Here is a 21,002-nt window from a genome sequence, read left to right on the forward strand (position 1 = left end):
TTGAGCCACCGCGCCCGGCCTCTACTTTCTACTTTCTTACAATTAATTTTATTTTCAACTTCCACCAACTTCTTGAAGCAACAAGTTTGCTAAATATACTCTCGCCTAAAATAATACCTGCTTTTGTCATTTAAAATAGAAACTCAGTACTTCAACTTTCACAACTCAGTTCTAACAATCCGTTAGTTAAGAGCTTTCACACTCAAAACCCTCCTCCCTCTTCAGGTTTCTGTGGACATAATGGGCCCTGCGGAGTGTTGCCTCCCAAGAGTTGAGTTTTTCAGTGTTCTGAAGTCTCTGGCTGCAGGGATAGGAACTTCGTCAGAAGGAGGGTGCAAGGAGGGTGAGGGGATGTCATGACACCTTCATCCCTGCATAACTTCTCATAGACATTAAAGTCAAGCCTTGGTCAATGCACAAAAACCAAAACATCTCCTGGGATAAATGCAAATAATTCTGGATCACAGATTCACGACAGAAAAAGATCGACCCTAAGTATCACACACACTTAGTGTAACACAGTAGTTCTCAACTGGGACAGTTTTGGCCCCCATGGGAACATTTGGCAATGTCTGGAGATGCTTTTGATTGTCTCCTGGCATGTAGTGGGTAAAGGACAGGAGGCTGCTAAACATCCTGCAATGCACGATTCAGATCCCAACCAAAAACAAAGAAAAAACAAAAGAACCCCAAAAACTACCTGGCTCCAAATGTCAATAGTGTGAGCTTGAGAAACCCTGATATAATAAAATAGCAAAGAAGACTCTTCCTATCTTTGATTTTTATCATATTTCAGAGATTTTGGTTGAGCCTAACTGGTTTAGCCTCTCCAGTTGAGCCTCCAGGTGGTACTGGGGAAGAGTTCGATTTCTATACTCCTACTAACAAGCAGTACTTGACATTCCACCTGTGGCTGCAGAGAATTCTAGTCATGTATAAAATATATATTTATAGGTTGGGCACAGTGGCTCATGCCTGTAATCCCAACACTTTGGGAGGCCAAGGCAGGTGGATCACTTGAGGTCGGGCATTCAAGACCAACCTAGCCCACATGGTGAAACCCCGTCTCTACTAAAAATACAAAAATTAGCTGAGCATGGTGGCACACAACTGTAGTCCCAGCTACTCGGGAGGCTGAGGCAGGAAGTTTGCTTGAATCTGGAAAGCAAAGGTTTCTGTGAGCTAAGATTGCGCCATTGCACTCCAGCCTCAGCAACAAGAGCGAAACTCTCTGTCTCTCCCTCCCTCTCGCTCTCTCGGTCTCCATTTATATGTATATGTACATGTATATGTATATGTATATGTAAACTGAAGTTTCCTGGAAAAAAGAAACTCTGCTTCCAGACTTCAGTTTTTCCTCTTAAGGGCCTCAGATGATTGGATGAGTCCCATGTGCATTATCAAGGGTAGTCTCCTGTACTTAAAAATCAACTGATTGTAGATGTTAACGTCACATCTACAAAATACCTTCATAACAACACCTACATTAGTGTTTGGTTAAACAACTGGGTATGTTAGCCTAGGCAAATTGACACACAAAATCAACCATCATACCAATGAAATAATCAGTCATTTCAAATATATTCCCTTGTACAAGCTCTTGGATTACAAAACAGGGAGTCTATGTGTCATAACCCCATGGCTTGCTGCTTCGGATAATCCCCAGTTAAGCTGCCCAAGGAGACAGGATCTTCCCCTGGATATGCAGGCCCCTGTTTCAAACTTGCTCCTGTTACAAAGCGGGACGTGTCTTGCAATCATTTAAGGCCAACCTCTTCACCTAACCTCTGGATCCTATGCCTTCTTGCCTTCCGGAAGACTTTGACTTAACATTATTCCCTCCCCTATATCATCACCAGTTTCTATCTTTTCTATTGTTTCATTTCCAAATGTTTTGGAACACTGTCCGCTGTTTCACATCTCCAAACCATGCCCAGGAGTCAACAAGTTCACATCAATATGGCCTGAGACCCCAGTGTCCATTCTTTTGAGTGAGCGTCCATTTTGATTAGTCAATACTCATGCCCTGCAAGTTGTCAAATATGTTTAATGTCATTCTAATATAAAACTTGCCTTTGACCTCACATCCTCCAGCTAATGCCCCATTTCTCTGCTTCCCATTACACAGGGCTACCACAAATGGCTGCAAGTTATGCAACATATAAAGGGTGCCTCTGGGAGTTGCTTGGTGCACAGCCTACACAATGAAACTTGGAATCCCTCTAAGGCCAATGAACTTCAAGGCCCCTCTCCTGCACAGAACTTCCAAGGCCCTGGGAGAAAGGGAAGAGTGGCTGGCAGGCAATGGTCTCACATGAACTTTTTTTTTTTTTTTTTTGCTTAAGACTACAGTCTCTTTCCTTCTGTCACACTTCCCTTGTGTCAGACAGCCTTGGAGTGACTGAGGGCATTTGGGGGATCCAGCTAAATAGAAGTCGGGCGATACATTTAGTCTGCCATTAGTGGAATGTATTTTCACATGGGTATACATTTGGGTGTAATTAATGTAACCCATCCGAGTAGAAATGGCTTCCAGGGATTCTCACACTTCTGACTTGACTTGAGTCATTAGATAAAAGTATGAGGCCACGATAACTTTGGGAAACAACTTTAGATGTGTGAAGCCAGAAGCTAGTCTCTGGAAATTTTTTCCACATAGTCAGGCATGAAATGGTTAAGGGAGAAGTCAGTTCTTACTGCCTAAATGTAAGGTCTTAGCTTGATAATGCAACAAATGTATTGATTTTAAATTTATCATTGTTGGTGGGCAGGGTGGCTCACACCTGTAATCCCAGCACTTTGGGAAGCCACGGTGGGAGGATCGCTTGAGCTCAGGAGTTCAAGACCAGCCTGGGCAACATAGTGAGACCTTGTCTCTACAAAAAATTAAACAAATAGCCGGATGTGGTGGCACACATCTGTGGTCCCAGCTATTCAGGAGGCTGAGGTGGGAGAATCACTTTTGCCTGGGAGATAGAGGCTTCAGTAAGTCATGATTGTGCCTGGGTGACATAATGAGACCCTGTCTCAATAAATAAATAAATTAATTAATAAAACATTAAAATATTAATCATATAAACTTAGCATTGTTTATTATAGGAATCAAACAAAAATAGAATATATTAGAATTTCTGTAATTGTGGGGTATAAATGTGTTCTACAAATAATAAATATTACTGTGTATAAAATCATGTTTTATATGTGCCATCACTATAATGAGGGAATCAACAACTACTTAATCAATTCAATTCTAATAGAATCAATCAATTCAAATATTTAAGACTAGTCACTACTCAAGATAATTTGAAATACCTTGCATTCTTAGAGTTCTTCTGTTGAAAAAAAAAAACGTGGTAGAGAGTTTCCCAAATTTGTCTATTATTCTAAAAATTTGCATCACCTAGTCAAATTGTGAAGCTGAAACAAACTTTTCTAAACTGTTGATAATAAAAATGCAAATTTCTAGCATCCATGCTAGAGGCAAGATAAAATTATCTTTTTTTTTTTTTTTGAGAAGGAGTCTCACTCTGTCGCCCAGGCTGGAGTGCAGTGGCGCGATCTCGGCTCACTGCAAGCTCCACCTCCCGGGTTCACGCCATTCTCCTGCCTCAGCCTCCCGAGTAGCTGGGACTACAGGCGCCCGCCACCACGCCTGGCTAATTTTTTTTTGTATTTTTAGTAGAGACGGGGTTTCACCGTGTTAGCCAGGATGGTCTCGATCTCCTGACCTCGTGATCCGCTCACCTCGGCCTTCCAAAGTACTGGGATTACAGGCGTGAGCCACCGCACCAGCCATCTTTGTTTTTTTAATAGAAAATATGATAAAGTCATTGTCAAAAAAGAATGATCAAAAATACAGACAAAAATAGAAAAAATTGTAATGGTGCTTCCGGCAGTTAATGAATATAAATAATATTTTTCTGTTTATTTGTTTCTTTGTTTGTTTTCCAAAACGGTCTTGCTCTGACACCAGGCTGGAGTGCAGTGGCATATCATGGTTTGCTGCAGCCTTGAACACCTGGGCTCAAGCATCTTTTCACCTCAGCCCTCAAGGTAGCTGGGATCACAGGTGTGTGTTCCCATGTACAACTAATTTTTAGTTTTTTTTTGTAGAGACAGGATCTTGCTATGTTGTCCAGGCTGGTCTTGAACTCCTGGGCTCAAGTGATGCTCCCACCTCAGCCTCCCAAAGTGCTGGGATTACAGGCATAAGCTGCCTCAGTTAGCCTATTTTTCTGTATTTTGTTGTATGTAGAATTTTCAGACTTTTTATTATTTATTTATTTATTTTCGAGACAGGGTCTTACTCTGTCATCCAGGCTGGAGTGCAATGGTGCAATCTCAGCTCACTGCAACCTCCACCTCCTGGGATCAAGCAATTCTCCCACCTCAGCCTCCTAAGTAGCTGGGACTACAGGCTCACACTACCACACCTGGCTAATTTTTGTATTTTTTAGTAGAGATGGGGTTTCACCATGTTGGCCAGGCTGGTCTCGAACTCCTGTACTCCAGTGATCTGCCCACCTCAGCCTCCCAAAGTGCTGGGATTACAGGTGTGAGCCACAGCACCCAGCCAAATTTGTCAGACTTTAAAAATTTATAATTTATTTTGTAATCTCTGTAATCTAAATAAATACTTTGTAATCTAAATAAATATTTGTATTTACACAGGATTTTGCATTAATTGTGTGTTTAGATTTTGTAATCTATTAAATATTTGTATTCACACAAGATTTTTGTATTGTGGGTTTTTTTAATTTTAAAAATATTTTCACATATGTATTTTTATTTTTCTGTTGTTTTCGTGTTCTCTTTTCCCTGAGTGTATTACTTTATTTGAAATAAGAAAGCTGTAGAGACTTCAGCTCCCACAAAGCCTGAATTTGCCTTTGCTTGAGGCCAGCGATCTCATGGCTCCACAGAGGCTGCTCTCGGGATCACAGTCAACCTCAAACTGGCAAATCCTTGCGTTGCTCAGCTCTCTGCAGCCTTCCACACAGGCCACGCTCCCTCCTTCCTGAAACTCTTTCCTTGGCTTAGATGGCACCACACCCTTGTGTTTTTCCTCCTGCCTCTCCATCTGTCCTACTCAGTCTCTGTGGCTGCTTGGCCTGCTCCCCTCAACCTCTACTATGTCTCCTAATCTTCTCCCTCTGCATCCCCGCCCAGCTGACCTCATTCCATCCTACAGCTTTAAATGCCACATATATTCTTGCAGTTCTCATCACCGGCCCTAACGTTTTTCCAGAACTCAGTCTCATTGATCCCATGCTCTGCCTGACATCTCTCTTTACTTGCACATCTAATATGCACCTCAAGCATCATGTCCCAAACAGAACCTTTCATTCATTCCTTCTCACCTACTCTTGGACCTGCTCTTGCCCCGTCCCTCTCATTTTTGTGAATGATTCTATCATCTACAGTATTTGGTTGCTCAGGCCAAAATTCTAGGAGTTATCCATTCTTTTAATCTCTTTCTCCATATCTCCAATAACAAGTGCTCTTGCCTCTTCCTCCCAAGTACAGCCAGCTTCTAGCCACTTCTCTCCAGCTAAACTCCCCTCTTACCTGGTCACTTACCTGGTCACTGCAGCAGTATCTGAACCGTCTCTCTGCCCCCCATCTTGCCCTGCCCCCATCCATCCCCCACACTACACAGTCAAGGCAAATCAGATCACATCCTTCTCTTGCTTACAGTGTTTCAGAGACTGCCATTGTATCCAGAATAAAATGCCCTTGCCCACCAAGCACTACAATCTCCTTCTCCCAGCTGACTTTATCCCCTCTCCTGCTTGCCCACAATGGTCCAGCCACACTGGTCTGTCTCTGATTTGAACATGTGAAGCTTGCTCTGCCTCAGGGTTCACCCTTCCTGTTCCTTCTGCCTGGAATGCTCTTCTCCATGACCTTTCCATGGCTGACTCCTTGTCGATCTTGCCCCCTCAGAGGCCTCTACTGAGCAGCCATCTCTTCACTCTACCACGTCAACCTATTATTTCTTTTCTTTGCACTTACCACTGCCTGATACATCCTAGTTTGCCTATTTATTGCCTTTCTCCCTACTCGCATGGGAACTCCTTGAGAGCAGAGACTGTGTGTGTCTTATCACCCCACCATGTACAGCACTCAATAAATGTCTGTAAAAATGAACAAATGAATGAATGAGTCTGTTTTATGAATGGGCGAACTGAGGCACAGAAAGTTAAGTCCCTAGACTAAGGTAATACAACCATGGGTGTTAGAGCCAAGGTTTGAACCCAGGCAGTTAGTCTTCAGAGTCCCTGATCTTAACCACGATAACTTTCTGCCCTTCTCCACCCACTTGGCACAGACTTGGTTAGAATTAAAGACCAGAAGGGCAAGAGAAAGGAGCATATAGGGTGGCTATTCTGTCTCAGATCCAAGGAAGGCTCCTCCTGGAACACAGGGAGAACAGACAGCCTAGTGGGGTCTGCTGTTAAATGTTACAAGGCGGAATGTGAGCGGATTTTCAGAACCATTTGAAATCCACCCACGTTCTGTTAGACCCCATCTTCAAGTCAGCTTATACAAAAGCTGGCAAAAAGCTGCCTCCAAAGCCTTCCCAGGGATTCTGAGCAGACATTAAAGTCATCCTTGTCTTTAGTCTGACCAAAAACTAAACAAAAGAAAGTCTACCTCACAGCACTGGCATAAAGTCACCTTCACGTGCAAATGGGTTGTGCCTGGGGACTGCCAGCCTGGCCTTTCTAAGATGCCCTCACAAGGTGAGTGGGAGTGGGTGAGGAGCCAGCCAGCCACTCCCTGCCACCGTCCTCCCCGGAGAAGCAATTTCTTTTCCCTGCAAGCAGCACAAGCTTTAAAATGTGGTCAGAGTTCCTGAGTCTGAGGTCATTTGTTTTTGCTGCACTGCATGAAATATTGTGGCCTATTCTTCCCAGTGCCTAAGTCACTTCCTGAAATTAAATGTTCTTAAGGAGTGGCAACCATGCAATTAATGTATACAGGCAGCCAGGGTAGGTGGGTCATGCCTGTAATCCCAGCACTTTGGGAGGACGAGGTGGGCAGATCACTTGAAGCCAGGAGTTCAAGACCAACCTGGCCAATATGTTGAAACCCTGTCTCTACTAAAAATACAAAAATTAGCCAGGCGTGGTGGCACATGCCTGTAATGCCAGCTACTAGTGAGGCTGAGGCAGGAGAGAATCACTTGAACTTGGGAGGTGGAAGCTGCAGTGAGCCAAGATTGCACCACTGCACGTCAGCCTGGGCGACAGAGCAAGACTCCGTCTCAAACACACACACACACACACACACACACACCAAAAACAAACCAAAAAATGTATAGAGGCACCAGTAAGGAATTAACTCATGTTAATGTAAGTGTTCAACAGTGTCTTCATCTCACCCCATCCTCCACTGCTTTTCTCCCCAGAGTTACTTGTTGGTGGTTGTTTTTGTTTTCCCTTCCCCACCAGCCCCTTCCGTCCTGAAACCCAGAAAAGCAGAATGCTTTCCATGTATTGTTGACTTTCTCCTTGTGTTTTCTGTTCAGTGTGTGACAACGGCAGAGGTAGAATGAAAGGATTACAGATCTTTGGGAATGAGTATTTTCAAGCTCATTGCTTGGAGAAAGTACTAATCACTTTAGCAAAGGTTATTCATTGGAAACCATGCAATTTAAACACACATTCCTCTCTTTCAGTAATTTTTATAAAATGATAATAATTCAGCAGTTAGTAGAAAGAGCAGTACAGTCGTATATCAAGATCACCTTCCAGCCCTCTACCATTTCTATTTCTGACACATAATAAAGGGCAACATATTAATGAGAGAAATTCAGAAGGTACTTTCAACCAAGAAGGACTGCAGAAAGATTATTTTTTGACCTTTGCCTTTCTTAGCTGGAAGAAAACTAAGACCAAAATACCAACTTTGGTTACCATGAATTGACCAAGATTAGATTTCTTGACATACTATCTTCTTTCTTTTCTTTTCTTTCCTTTTTTTTTTTTTTTTTTTTTTTTGTCAAAGTCTTACTCTGTCACTCAGAGTGGAGTGCGATGGTGTGATCTCGGCTCACCGCAATCTCCACCCCCCGGGGTCAAGCGATTCTCCTGCCTCAGCCTCCTGAGTAGCTGAGATTACAGGTGTGTGCCACCATGCCAGGCTAATTTTTGTATTTCTAGTGGAGACGGGGTTTCGCCCATGTTGGCCAGGTTGGTCTCGAACTCCTGACCTCAAGTGATCTGCCAGCCTCCCAAAGTGCTGGGATTACAGGTGTGAGCCACCGCACCTGTCTTCTTTCTTGCGTGTTGCTTAGAAATGGCTATTGGCAAGCTATAACATATACAGGTGTAAGTACTTTAATACCAAAATTAAAACATTATTATTTAATAGGAGACAGTTAAATCTTAGTAGATCAGAAAATTTGGGTTCAACTTGGTTAAAATTTAGAGAGAGACTCTGTGTGTGTGTGTGTGTGTGTGTGTGTGTGTGTGTGTGTTCCTCCTTATTTTTGAGACTTGGAGCTTCCAGCAGTTATTTATGATAAGCGCTTCCCAAAATCAAGTGTTGAGGACATCACTGGGGGAGATGAGGGACAGCGTTTTTAGTTGAGTGGCAGATTCATGAACTGAGCACAATGTGGAAATGTATTAATCGTAATCAAAAGACAGGATGGCAGGGTAGGGAGGGCCCTTAAGAGTTGTGTAATCTCATCACTCTGTATTCAAGAAAAGGCTCTCCTGATAACCTATTATCTTATGAAGGGTGGAGGAGGAAGGAGCTCCTCCCCGTCTTGATCCAGTCTGGCTGGGTTGTTTGGTGAACTTTCTGATGACTCAACTACAACTTTTGATCACAAATAAAATAGGATTTCTAGTGGGATTCTTTGTTAATTGCTTCAGTTTAATGCATAGGATTGAAATTTTGGATATTTGCTCAATCCACATGCTTCTAGGGTAAGGAGGTGCTGGGGGTGAGAAGACAGGCAGATTCTTTTGGTGTGCCCAGGGGATGTCAGTATTTTCCAGGTTTCCCAGTGGGGTCTTGGGGAGTTGAGCTCCAGCTTTAGTTCAAAGCTCTCTTCCATAGGAGCGAAACTCACATGACCTCCCGCCAATCCAACTAGAAATGGCTCAAAGTGCTGACAAAGTCTCCTGGAGCAGCCAGCGGAGCTTAACTCTGGAAGACAGCTATAAGCTCTGCTGATGAAATCAGTTACAATGAACAAAATTTTAAGACACTTGTGGTCAGATGATAATCAGACATGGAGGTTACAGTTTCCATGGCAGACGTGGATCCTGCTCTTGAAACCTCCACATTGAAAGGACCATGGAGTGCCTAACTGCATAGATGACCTCCACATTTAAAACACTATGGAGTGGCCGGGCGCGGTGGCTCAAGCCTGTAATCCCAGCACTTTGGGAGGCCGAGACGGGCGGATCACGAGGTCAGGAGATCGAGACCATCCTGGCTAACACCGTGAAACCCCGTCTCTACTAAAACTACAAAAAACTAGCCGGGCGAGGTGGCGGGCGCCTGTAGTCCCAGCTACTCCGGAGGCTGAGGCAGGAGAATGGCGTAAACCCGGGAGGCGGAGCTTGCAGTGAGCTGAGATCCGGCCACTGCACTCCAGCCCGGGCTACAGAGCAAGACTCCGTCTCAAAAAAAAAAAAAAAAAAAAACCACTATGGAGTTCCAAATACCCACTTGTAAGTCTCATGTAAGTACAAGCATTACTGAAAGGCTTGTACTTTCAGTAATTCACATTTCAGTAATATGTGAATTAAGAGGAATAATCTTTCTTCCGGGTTTGGAGGCAAACCATTTACCAGCATTCGGTTTTCAGGTTTCAAAAAAAAGTTTTTCCTCTTGATGTTCGGATACTAGCTGATTTCACCGACTTGTTTGGTTTCTTGAATTTCATAGTGGAATTCAAACAATGTCCACGAAGATCTGAGTCATGTGGGGGAGGTTTTTGGCAGCTAAATCTGTACACCCAAGGGTGCTTTCTGTTTTATTAATTAATTAATTTATTTATTTATTATTTAAGTCCAAAGCTGTTTTACTTACACCGCATCACATTTTGATCCATAACATTCCACTTTTTGAAGGGAAGTGCCAGTTAGCATTTAGTCTAGGGGGATTCCAAGTGGCCGTGAGCCACTGGTTATGCGGCAGACACTAAAGACATGTGGGCCTCTTCTTGCTGATTCCTTCTGCTAGAAGAATGCAATTTCCTGATAAATGAAATCTGGAAACTCTCTTCTCTTTAATTTGCATGAGGGAATTAGGCAGAGGGCCTACGAGGATTAGGAGGACTCTTGTACCATTCATCTGGAGTCGCACAGCAGTCACAGAGCGCTGTGGAGATAGCGCCATCTCCACCATATTCAACATGGAAATGACTCTGTAATCGAACTCCATTAGACACTAAGGCTGAGCTTCCCTCAAGGAAGAAATTTAAATATTTGGGAATATTATCTGGGAAATTTGGCTTTAAAAAACACTCACCTGAAATATTTGGGTGATTCATTAAAAAGTCATTCTCCAGAAATTTAAAATATTCAAAGAATGACCTGGATTCCTCCTTCCTGTTGATATGTAAGGACATATTCTAAAATACACACATTGTATTTTAATTGCTCAGCCACTGAATTTCAATTCTTTCTCTGGAAAGAGGTCAGATTGACTTAAAGAAAAGAGAGGTCTAGGTCTCGTGCCTGGCCATTCTCCGAAGCCTTGGTCTTGCATTTCTACCCACCTGCTGGACATTTGAACATGGATGTCTAGTAGTCATCCCAAAGCCCAGCTAGCTCTCAGCTCCAATCTCCCCCTTTCCCCACAACTGGCCTTCTCCTGATTCCCCTCACTGTCTGTCGCACCAACTCTCTCTGCTGCCTTCTTTTCTTTTGTCCTGCATAGCCATGAGTCCCCAAGGCTTGCTGGGCATTCCCTTGCACTATCTCTCATACCCCACCCTTCCTTTCTATTCCCATTGCCTCCAGACCCCTGCCGCTTCAAGCCTGGATGATTATAATAGCATCCTAACTAATCGCTTGCTTGTTTCTCCCCCTCCAATTCACTGCTGCCACAGTAATCTCCCTAAAACACCATTTAATCATGCCAAACCCTTAATTAAAAATCTTCATTATCTCTTCATTACCACCAGGATAAAGTCCAAGCGCCTTAGTTTCCTTCCACTATCTGGCCTCAATCCACATTTCCAGCTTACTGCCCACTATTTCCCCACAGTTTTCGCAGACTCCATGAAAACCAGTCTAACCACACCATTCACCTACGTGGAATGGTTTCTCCAGGTCTGCTGAGATTTGCGTTTATTCCTTGAGGCCCATGTGAACTCCTTCCGCCTTTTGCGAGGCTTATTCCCTGGGCAACTGTGTCCTCCTTAGAGGTCCCAGAATACTCAGTGTTCTTTACCACAGTCTGTCATTATTTAGTTTTTGAAGTACTTGTGTTTTCTGCCTACTAAACTGTGTGTCTTGAGATCAGATACATCTTTATATCTCCCTGTCATTATAATCACCACTACCACACCTTGACAACCATCCCAATAAATTACAATTATGATGTGATCTGGTTATATGATGTTTGGGGTTTGATAGCCAAAGAAAATAACTGTTGTCATGTGTCCATTGTGATTCTTTTTATTTAGGACAACTGATATGGGCAATTGGAATGCTATATTATAAAGGGAATTTGTTTGGTGAGTGCACGCTCAGAATTCAGCCAATCCCAAAGAAATATAATTAAAGAAGGAGAAGTGCTGGGGAAAATCATTTGTAGGGAAAGATTGCACTACTCTACACGCCTAAGGACTATGGAATACAATGGAGAAAACCCTTGAGCACAGCTGTAGAATAGTAGAGAGGTTAAAGGGAAAGTGGGCACAATGGTGTAACTAAGTTATCATTTCCATTTAAATGTTCAGAAATGTGTAGCTCTGCCCTCTTTGCATTTATGCTAGACCCACACTGGAGTAAGGTATATAACACCAGGATGGAGAAGAAACATCCGACGGCTGTCATGACTCTCTTTTGTCTTTTGGTTCTGATTAGACACAGGTACCTCAAATTGAAGAGGATTGAGTGGCTTAAGAACAAAACCAAACCAGCTAGTGTCTTCCCTTCTCTGTGCTAGCCAAGAGTGCATTTCACTTCAAGGGCCTTGGCCCTTATAGTACACTTCAACTCACTGTATCCCTGCATCTCTAAGATCCTGCAGGATTTAAGTGCTCTCCTAGTCCCCATGGCGTCCTGAGATCAGGCACCCATAATCTCATGTGCTCTGATCATGGGAGTAAGAATCTTCCTTAAGGTCATTTGCATACAGAATGCCTCCTTTCTTCACTTTCCTCCCTCTTACTGGGGAAGAATCATCAGGAAAAGACTTCATAAGAAAGCAACATCCAGTGGCAAGAGGTGCTGGATTTTTCTTTTTTTCCTCTTCCTTTCCCCCCCCCCTTTTTTTTTTTTTTGAAATTAAAACACATTTTCCCCCACTGGGAAACAGGAATCTGGGCCACGTGTGCATTGGCATTGTCTCTGGAAGTCAGAGGTACAAACAATCATATCTACAGTTGCCATGCCCCTGGGCACCAGCTAGAGGTCTTCTCATGTTATCAATGTCCCTACTGCGCAGCTATCATCTGAGGAGTCCCCAAGAACTAGCCGATGCTCTCCAACCTGCTTATATCGTCTTTCCCAAAGGGTCCTCTGCAACAGGTTTTTCTTTGTTTCTCCCAGTAAAACATTAAAACAGTATTTCAGTCAATGAGATCTGAGGTCACACTATGTGTGCAAGACACCCAAGAGACATCATTTTTAAAAACTCAGATTCATTTGGAGCCACTGAACTCACATTCACATGACTTGAGGTTGTCTTTAGGTTAAGGTGACATATAGACACATATGAATTACAAAGTATTAATATATTACAGTATGTTACTGAAGGAAGTAATCTGAGTTCAAAGTTGCCCTAAAAGTGGTAAAGTTGAAGAAAATATTGATACAGATGAAAGAAAATGGAGAAACATGGTACGTAAAAATACATACAGTTGAGTTGGAGTAATTTCTTCAGTAAGCATGGGAGTTTAACTAAGAGAATTCTGAATAGAAGTTCCTTTCCCTATCAGGCTTGAAACACAAATTTAGTCTAATGCATCATTGCATCCATGTCAAGCAGCTTAGTGCCAGGCATAGAGTAGGTGTGCAATAAATGTCTCACCTACAATTGGTGCATGAAAAATTAAGTGTTGCAAGATCAAATATATCAAATAAAAATTAGTATATTTCTAACCTTCCTCTATTTTGGTTTAAAATTTTTTATCTTCTTGACTTTTTGACAGGACTGAGTGGCCAAATGAAAAGGCACACCTGTGTTGATTATTATTTAATGCACAGCCATAATGGTCTGCTTGGCACATGAGGGTTGTGAGAATCAGATGAGAGGCCATGCTATTGCCTAAGAAAGATAATACAACAAAGCACGTTTAAAAGCTTTTTGCTATTGGATGAACACTAAGGTCTTCAGAGAAGGGATAAAGGCACCTTCTAAATCACTCATGTGCTGTAGACAACATCTTTATTTAAAAAGTTCAATTTTCCCAAGGTTTTTCCCCCAGGTCAAAATAACAGTTGCCCTTTCTTGCCTGGATACCTTGCACAACGTATCTTCCAGGCTAAAGAGGTAACTGTGATAATTTCCCTCCCCTTGGAAGGGCATATATAGCACAGACCAGACATATGAGTGGAACAACCATTCTTTAGAGAGGAGAAAATACGGAGGCCTTGCTCTTTGTATAATGCTGGAGGTCTTCACAGCAGCTGCCTGCTAATTGGTGAACTGTGCACCTGCAGATGGCCGGGCAACCCTCTTTATGACCTCTAGGCACAGGAGCGCCACCTAGTGAGGAAATCCCACTTCAAAACTTTCCAAATAAAACCACCCCAACTTGATTCATTTCACTTTTCCTTGAAAAAAAATTCTTTTAAGTTCACACAGACGTGCTTATAATTTTAAATATTTTAATGAAGAACCCTAACTTCAGAGTAAAAATACTAGAGCTAGTCAAATACATTGTGAAACAGGAAATTCACTTTGTATTACTAACAATTTCTTTCAAATTTCTTTTTATCCGTGTGTATTCTCAAAAATGCTGATAGGATATTTTTCAAATATAAAGAAAGCGTTCAAAACTCTGGAAGAAAACAAAAGAAGCATGGAAGAGGGCTTGGGAATAGACTGGAGAGAAACAGAAACAAGACTTCATATACGTCATATATTGCTTGTTTATTTTTGAACTGTGTGAATGCACTGCTAATAAAAATAAAATAAGTTAAAAAAGAGAAGACAGCATGTATTCATGTTGCAAGCAGTCATTCCATTTCAGCAAAAACAATATCACCAGTCACATTAAATTTACTTGATAGTTTGCAAAGAAAACGCATCCTCCCCATGGGATTCAAGAATTATCTCCAATTACTTATCTGCTAAATGTAGATGGGTACATATAGAAAGTTGATCTCTCTCTCTAATCTCTCTCTCTCACACACACACACACACACACACACACACACACACACACTTCCTCTGAGTTTCTTACATCTGACATAGGCAGACATCTCAGCTATTGATTTTTTTAAAAAAACACTTAAGTCAATGGTACTCAACTTCCTTGGACAAGCTCTGTCAAGTGTTTTACCTAATTTTATTCTTGGACATATTAACTAAAAAAAAAAAACCCAAAAAAATGGATGTTAAAAGTTACAAAGCGAAGTTCAAAGGACATGTCTTTCAGATTGCCCACAATTGCTGAAGGTTGGCTCCTATTTATCTTCTGCTACTTAGAACTTGTGCAAAATGTGGTTTATTTTCATGACAAAGACACAAACTCAGAAACTGTCAGGCCAGGCCTTGTCGGCGTTCCTGAGATGCCAGGCCACCCGTCAGTGTGTTTGGGAGGGGCAGACCACTGTCATGCCTTCCAGCACACCTCACAAGGTATGATAATTTGCTTTGAGGTTATTTTATAAAAAGCCAAACTGTCTATTTAAAAAATGTGAAAATGAACATGTTGTCTTGAAGATTTTTTTGCCTCTATTTGTGGTTAAATTTTTTTCTGTCCAGAGATCATTTCACGATTAGCTAAAAGACGCTAAAGACTCCAAAATTGTTTTTATAAAATGGGAAGAAAGCAATATACAAGAAATTAGACAACTTTTGCTAAGTAAGTAGATGCAATTTTTTTCAAGTTTGTATTGGAATTTTGAATCAGATTGCCAGTGAATAAAAGCCATACTATCACCGGATTTTACTGTGATTTGCTTTTTGTATGAATATTTGGAAAAACATTGCCTTTGCACCACATTTAAAGCATAATAATGGAAAACAAAAGAACAGGTTTGGGATTTTGCATATAAACAGCAGATTGTGGCCTGAACATAATCTAATCTTAATAGTATATGTTGCTGTACCTACTGCCAAGTATAAGTACCATCAGCTGTTACATATATATAAATAAATACTATAGAGAATAGTAAACAAATAACTTCAGCAATTATTATATGACATGTATCAACAATTTTTCTTTACTAATATTCCCTTAAAGTATTAGATTAAATAGAGGCTGATAGCTAAAAAGAAGAGAATTGAAGTAAAGGTGTTTTGAGATTTTTTAGATACATACATTTCTATCTTTCACTGTATAAGCTTGTGGTTTTAGTTAAATGCTATAAAATAGAGTAGAATCAATGACAAGGCCATTATTCTGTAAAAATGGACTAGATTTGAGAGTGTTATGTATCTGACAGTTGGTTTTGACATTATTAAAAAGGGGGGAATTATGTAATATTACAACTGTTTAATAATATCTCGATTATAACTCTAGTCACATAGTTGCAAAGCTAAAAAGAGATGAAACTGAACCATTCTCTAGTAAACTGATGCCAATATCCCATCTAAACTGTTGTTCAATCATCCTCTTTATTTCATATCTGACTGTTCTAAAATTGTTCTCAGAGCAACGACTGTAATCCAACATTTAGTAATGGATCACTTAAGTAGAACATGTTGCTCCCCCACAAAGCAGTCAGAATTTTTTTTTTTTTTTTTTTTTTTTGTTTCTGAGACAGAGTCTAGCTCTGCCACCCAGGCTGGAGTGCAGTGGCTGGATCTCAGCTCACTGCAAGCTCCTCCTCTCGGGTTCACACCATTCTCCTGCCTCAGCCTCCCGAGTAGCTGGGACTACAGGTGCCCGCCACCTCGCCCGGCTAGTTTTTTGTATTTTTTAGTGGAGACGGGGTTTCACCGTGTTAGCCAGGATGGTCTCGATCTCCTGACCTCGTGATCTGCCCGTCTCGGCCTCCCAAAGTGCTGGGATTACAGGCTTGAGCCACCGCGCCCGGCCAAAGCAGTCAGAATTTGATACTGGATTCTTAACTAGAAACTACTCATATTGCTAGAGCTACAAGCAATATGAAAAAAAAAAAATCTTCTGTTTTTTGTATATATATGATTCTCAAATTATTATTTTCTCTAAAAATATTAGCCAGTTTGGTTGCTTAGTTCTTTACAGCTGAGAAAGAGTCTAGCATTCTTTCGGGGTTTTTTGAGACACTGTTGTCCAGGCTGGAGTGCAGTGGTACCACCTCAGTACAACCTGCAGCCTCAACTTCCTGGGTTCAAGCAATCCTCCCACCTCAGCATCCCAAGTAGCTGGAACTACAGGTGTGCAATACCATGTCCAGCTAATTTTTAATTTTTTGTAGAGACGAGATCTCCCTATGTTGCCTCGGCTGGTGCTGAACTCCTGAGCTCAAGCGATTTCCCCTCTTCGGCCTCCCAAAGTGCTGGGATTACAAGCATGAGCCACGGCGCCCTGCCTAGCATTCTTTATAAAATATCACAACTATTTTTTAAAACAATTACTGCATGTTATGATAAGACATTTTATCATGTACTAGGTGGGTTTATATGGGATAAATTTTTTGTAGCTCATTCTTCAATTAATAAGTAGAAATGAAATAATACCACACATCTACAGCCATCTGGTCTTTGACAAACCTGAGAGAAACAAGAAATGGGGAAAGGATTCCCTATTTAATAAATGGTGCTGGGAAAATTGGCTAGCCATAAGTAGAAAGCTGAAACTGGATCCTTTCCTTACTCCTTATACGAAAATTAATTCAAGATGGATTAGAGACTTAAATGTTAGACCTAATACCATAAAAATCCTAGAGGAAAACCTAGGTGGTACCATTCAGGACATAGGCATGGGCAAAGACTTCATGTCTAAAACACCAAAAGCAACGGCAGCAAAAGCCAAAATTGACAAATGGGATCTCATTAAATTAAAGAGCTTCTGCACAGCAAAAGAAACTACCATCAGAGTGAACAGGCAACCTACAGAATGGGAGAAAATGTTTGCAATTTACTCATCTGACAAAGGGCTAATATCCAGAACCTACAAAGAACTCCAACAAATTTACAAGAAAAAAACAAACAACCCCATCAAAAAGTGGGCAAAGGATATGAACAGACATTTCTCAAAAGAAGACATTCATACAGCCAACAGACACATGAAAAAATGCTCATCATCACTGGCCATCAGAGAAATGCAAATCAAAACCACAATGAGATACCATCTCACACCAGTTAGAATGGCGATCATTAAAAAGTCAGGAAACAACAGGTGCTGGAGAGGATGTGGAGAAATAGGAACACTTTTACACTGTTGGTGGGATTGTAAACTAGTTCAACCATTATGGAAAATAGTATGGCGATTCCTCAAGGATCTAGAACTAGATGTACCATATGACCCAGCCATCCCATTACTGGGTATATACCCAAAGGATTATAAATTATGCTGCTATAAAGACACATGCACACGTATGTTTATTGCGGCACTATTCACAATAGCAAAGACTTGGAATCAACCCAAATGTCCATCAGTGACAGATTGGATTAAGAAAATGTGGCACATATACACCATGGAATACTATGCAGCCATCAAAAAGGATGAGTTTGTGTCCTTTGTAGGGACATGGATGCAGCTGGAAACCACCATTCTTAGCAAACTATCACAAGAACAGAAAACCAAACACCGCATGTTCTCACTCATAGGTGGGAACTGAACAATGAGATCACTTGGACTCAGGAAGGGGAACATCACACACAGGGGCCTATCATGGGGAGGGGGGAGGAGGAGGGATTGCATTGGGAGTTATACCTGATGTAAATGACGAGTTGATGGGTGCAGCACACCAACATGGCACAAGTATACATATGTAACAAACCTGCACGTTATGCACATGTACCCTACAACTTAAAGTATAATAATAATAAATTAATTAAAAAAAATAAAGTAAGTAACCCTAGCACATTACATAAACAATATTTACATAATCACAACATAAACACTGACCTGTGTCTTAACTAAAAGAGTAATATTACTTCCAGGAGGACAGGGAAACAGAATTGTGCATATAGGTGGGGAAGGTGAGCATGGTGTGAGGAAGGCCCTGTAAGTGATCTAATCCCTATATGGCAATAAACTCAACAAATAATAAATAAATAAATAAATAATATAAGGAAAAAAAAAAAAGTAGAAATGCTGGTTGTTTCAGTTTGACCATTTTTAACAACTGAATTGGAGCTAATTAATAAACTTTCTATTCAGGATTCTACCTAGAACTAAACAGCAGATATATTAGCAAAATTATTTAAATTAGACAAAACTACGATTAATATATCATTCTTATAAACACATGATTGATTACATACTGCATGACCTAAAGCACTACAACACTACTCTTAACATATTCTGTGAAAATTTCACTAACTTCCTAAGGAATTCCATTTTTCTTTGTAAGTCTGTTTAAATCACTAGCTAGCCCAGCAAGTACATTAGCTGGAAAGTTAAACATGGAATATTTCTCAATAAGACTTTCCTTTCTTCATGCGTTCAGTCATCCAGAAATCCTCTGTCTTCACATGACCTTCTCCCTGTGTCCCTTCACATCATCTTCCCTCTATGCATGTTTTCTCCTTTTTATAAAAACGACACAGTCATATTGGGTGAGGGCCCACCCTAACAACCTCATCTTAACTTGATCGCCTACAAACACCCTATTTCCAAATAGGTCACATTAACAGGTACTAGGTGTCAGGACTTCAACATCTTTTTGGGGAAGACACTTTGTATTATTCCATTTTCATGCTGCTGATAACGACATACCCAAGACTGGGTAATTTATAAAGAAAAAGAGGTTTGATGAACTCACAGTTCCACACGGCTGGGGAGGCCTCAGAATCATGGCGGAAGGCAAAAGGCGCGTCTTATATAGTGGCAGGCAAGACAGAATGAGAGCCCAGCCAAAGGGGAAACCCCTTATGAATCCATCAGATCTCGTGAGACTTATTCACTACCACGAGAAGAATATGGGGGAAATTACCCCCATGATTCAATTCGGTCCCTCCCACAACACGTGGGGATTATGGGAACTACAATTCAAGATGAGATTTAGGTGGGGACACAGCCAAACCATATCACAAATCAACCCATACTGGGCAACTTAACAATAATGGAAAACCTCTGGGTTAAAAAAAAAAAAAAAAGAGGCAAATCATGCTAAGCTGGTACCATTTTCTTAACCTCAATTTTGATTACCAAGGAGTCTATGTTTGAGTCCTTAGCGTCTTAATCTATGCAGTCCCAGGAAGACAAGTTTTATACTAGATGATATGACACAAGATGCTGTTTCAGCAGACAGTCACAGGGCAGCTGATTACAACTCACTCTCCTGACCCACTAACCAAAAATCAATGATCAAAAGCTTGAAAGGACCTATTTCAAAAGCTAGTAGTAGCCTGATTTTGACAAATCAACATTCCCTAGAAAGATAGATTGCTTAGTTATGCAGTGAAAAGGGACAAAAGATTAGGTAGGAAGCAGGAGCTCTGGCTTCCTGGTTTCCCCAGATAACTGATGGCTTTGGCTTTGGGCAGATATTTAAGTTTTCTTTTTTTCTTTTTCTTTTCTTTTCTTTTTTCTTTTCATTTTTTAAATTGAGACAGGGTCTTGCTCTGTTGCCCAGGTTGGAGTGCAGTGGTGCAACCCTGGCTCACTGCAGTCTTGACCTCCTGGGTTCAAGCGATCTTCCTGCCTTAGTCTCCCTAGTAAGTGGGACTACAGGCATCTGCCACCACACCCAGCTAATTTTTCTTTTATTTTTAGAGACAAGGTCTCCCTATGTTGCCCAGGCTTGTCTCAAACTCTTGGGCTCAAGTAATTGTCCTACGTCAGCCTCCCAATGTGTTGGGATTACAGGCATGAGCCACTGTGTCCTTTTCTGTCTCAGTCTCCTCATGAGGGAAGTAGACAATGACCCCTAAGTTCCTTCTCAGACCTATGTACCAGTCGCCCCTGAACACTGAAAGCCTTGATGTGATGTGTTCATGCATATCCGAGACAGGGAAAGACGTAGCTCTGTCTCATACTCCAGAGTAAGATCTTCAGGCCCTTATCCATGCCTGCACCCTGTACGTTCCATTGACTTAACAGGTGCTTGTCAATAAATGTGACATTAACTCTTACACAGTGGTCATGTGCAGGAGTTGTGGATATATCAATGCACCAATTACAGGAAATGGAAAAACTTAGAGAAACTCTCACTAGGCAGCACATCTCTGTGCTCCCCTTTCCCTGTATAACTTCCTCTTCACTCACTCAGAGACATGGGGGAGTCACTGTGTGAACAGTGTTACCAAAAAAATAGGGAGCAAGGCCTTTGCCTTTGAGTAATTTGTTGGTCCCTGTAGAAGGTTTACCAAACAAAGGCATAAATGAACTAAAAGGAACATGAACACTGAGAAGTAGCCATCTAAGTATAGAGGAAGAACCTTTTTAAGTGGAGCGGCAAGGCCTGGGACACTAGCCACATTCAGAATGTGGACACTAGCCACACTCAGAAATGCCTAACAGCAGGGTTGAGAGACTG

General features: G+C 41.4%; 1 long non-coding RNA gene across 2 annotated transcripts in view; it reads right to left on the bottom strand.

Moving 5' to 3' along the window:
• LOC105477293 (uncharacterized) overlaps positions 1–19,494 on the bottom strand; it is a 93,361-nt gene extending 73,867 nt beyond the window's left edge. For both annotated transcript variants that reach the window (XR_011615108.1, XR_011615109.1), the window contains exon 1: positions 19,287–19,494. This is a non-coding gene — a long non-coding RNA (uncharacterized lncRNA). The remainder of the gene's footprint in view (positions 1–19,286) is intronic.
• Between the last annotated feature and the right edge of the window lie 1,508 nt (positions 19,495–21,002).

The sequence above is a fragment of the Macaca nemestrina genome, chromosome 16 (assembly GCF_043159975.1).
Source record: "Macaca nemestrina isolate mMacNem1 chromosome 16, mMacNem.hap1, whole genome shotgun sequence".
In the NCBI taxonomy this organism is placed as follows: Eukaryota; Metazoa; Chordata; class Mammalia; order Primates; family Cercopithecidae; genus Macaca; species Macaca nemestrina.